This window comes from Festucalex cinctus, chromosome 11 (genome assembly GCF_051991245.1).
Source record: "Festucalex cinctus isolate MCC-2025b chromosome 11, RoL_Fcin_1.0, whole genome shotgun sequence".
Lineage (NCBI taxonomy): Eukaryota > Metazoa > Chordata > Actinopteri > Syngnathiformes > Syngnathidae > Festucalex > Festucalex cinctus.
In genome coordinates this window covers 12,617,280-12,619,501 of record NC_135421.1, presented here as the reverse complement: position 1 = coordinate 12,619,501, position 2,222 = coordinate 12,617,280, and the positions used below count along the sequence as shown (strand labels likewise).

General features: G+C 36.5%; 1 long non-coding RNA gene across 1 annotated transcript; it reads right to left on the bottom strand.

Moving 5' to 3' along the window:
* Positions 1-298: 298 nt before the first annotated feature.
* Positions 299-1,869, bottom strand: LOC144030899 (uncharacterized). The gene is made up of 3 exons (XR_013287386.1): positions 1,846-1,869; positions 1,614-1,697; positions 299-881 (listed from the first exon to the last, which is right to left on the bottom strand). It is a non-coding gene; the product is annotated as an uncharacterized LOC144030899 (long non-coding RNA).
* Positions 1,870-2,222: the final 353 nt, after the last annotated feature.

Below are 2,222 nucleotides of genomic sequence, written 5' to 3'. Positions count from 1 at the left end.
CGAGCAGCTATAAAGGGCCCTCGCAACCCGGGCCACGTTGGGGTATATGCAAGTCGGGGGACTTGCACGTTGGGGTACTGTTAAATAGACAAGGACCATGGAAAATAGAAATGCATTTGCCGTGCCTTGTGTGTAAAAAGGTGCAGTAAAAGGCCAAAAAGGATGCACAATTCCCAAAATAAATTCAAAAGTGTGGACTTTCTGATGTGTGTGCAAAGTTTCATGAAAAGTTGCTCGTTTGATATTCAAAACCAGCATCTGTTTATTTGAAAACATTGCATGGCACAGAGATGGTGTGTGATCAAATAAAAAGCTTTTTGATGACTCTTAATGTGGTGTCGCTGTGCAACACATATGTATTCATGACATAGTGAAGTATTGTGACAGTTTTGTAGGGTCCAGCAAACAGTAAATGTGTGACAGTTATTCAAGAAAAAATGTAGCTTTGAAGCAGGCTAACCAATGACATCATCTAAAGGGGAAAAAAGCACATGAGCAAGCATAGGTATAAGTAGAGGAGAAAAAGAGATGAAAGAAGTGCGAGAGATGGAACAGGAGAGGAATGCAGCTGTTTATGTATAGCTGTTGTAACAGGACAGATTAAATAACACTTTAACCTGGGGTTAACAGCGCCCTAGGACAGATAAACTCTTTAGTGTAAAAGTTTTCTGGGACAGATGAATCCCTTGGGGTCAAAGAGTTTGGGTTAGCACATAGTCTGTCTTAGGATAATGTAACCTCCATGGATGAATTAGTCCTAGGACGCTTTGACCTGCGGGCTAAAACTTCAGGGGGGTTAACCTGTCCTGTTATATTGTGATCATCGTCTTCGTGCATGTCCTCAGTGGCTTCTTCTGTCTGTGTGGCAGCATTTGATACATCTGTAGAACAAAAAAGAATGAAGAATCATGTTAGATCTGTGAAGTTTGGTTGTCTTAGGTGTAGTTTACAGAACAGTCGTGTGCATATTTTTAGCATGGTAGTGTCTTAATACAAATGCATATTATGTAATGCACTGTATATGGATATTACAGACGTAATATTTGACGGTGATCTTATATTCATAGTTTTTGCCCGTTAATAAATAATATAGCTAGTAAGTAATAAGACACGCAAAAATGGTATAGTTGAATCCTCTGGGTCAAAAAGCAATGTTTTAGGATTGTGTGATGAAATGATGAATAAAAGTAAGGATACGACAGGTACATAAATGGTTATATATACACACGGACATATATATTTATACAGTATAACAATGCCGCATGTATTGGTTTTAAGGAAAGAGTTGAAAAGCAGTGTTCAGAAAAAAGCATAAGACGCACAAAGTACCATTTCACTACATGTAATAAGTTGTCAAGTAGACATGTGAATTAAGTGGTTAAGATAGTGGCTACTGTGCAAGTAAGCTTCAATTGTCTCTAAAAGGTTAGCATATGTGTTCTACATGATATCAATGGCTAGACGTGCTCGTGGAGAAACATTACAAACAGAAAAACACACTAAAGGTGCCTTTAACAAACCTGTTAATAAATGAGAACTTAATACATATATGTATGGCATACTGTATATGATTGAGAAAGTTGTCCTGTTTAGTTTATGTATTGTATACTTACGGAAAAAAGTTGGCAATCTTTGCGTATGGAGATGATTAGAGGGTCTTTATCAAAAGAGAATTTGCTTGTTGATTTGTTCATGTTCTGTAGAAAAGCAAAGGAGTAGAAATAAATACAGTATCATACTTCATAAACATACAAGAAATTTGTAGCTGTATTAACCATTGTTGGTATTTGAAGTGATAATTTAGGAATAGAAGTGTAGTGATTGCAGAATTTATAGAGTGCTTACCTTGTATGACTTTGTAGATGGAAATGTCTTTTGTTGAAAGAGCTCTTTGTTGTCTACTATATATGCAAGGACAAGCATAAGTAGGTGTGGTTATGAAGTACTTGACCATTGAAATAAAGCAGTGGTATCAAATGTATGGACCGTGGTTTGGCTCAGGCCTGCAAAGGGGTTTAATGTGGCACAAGAGATAATCTTGTAAGGTACAAAAAATAATAATAATATAATAGGTATGCCTCTGAGTTTTCACAAATCTAGGTCAAGTCAAGTCATCTTTAGTTATTTTGCGCTTGAATCATCCAATCGGAAATGCTCCATAAAAAAATGTATAGAGGGTGCGATTTATTGCAAATTGCACAAGAAATCTCAAAAAATTCATG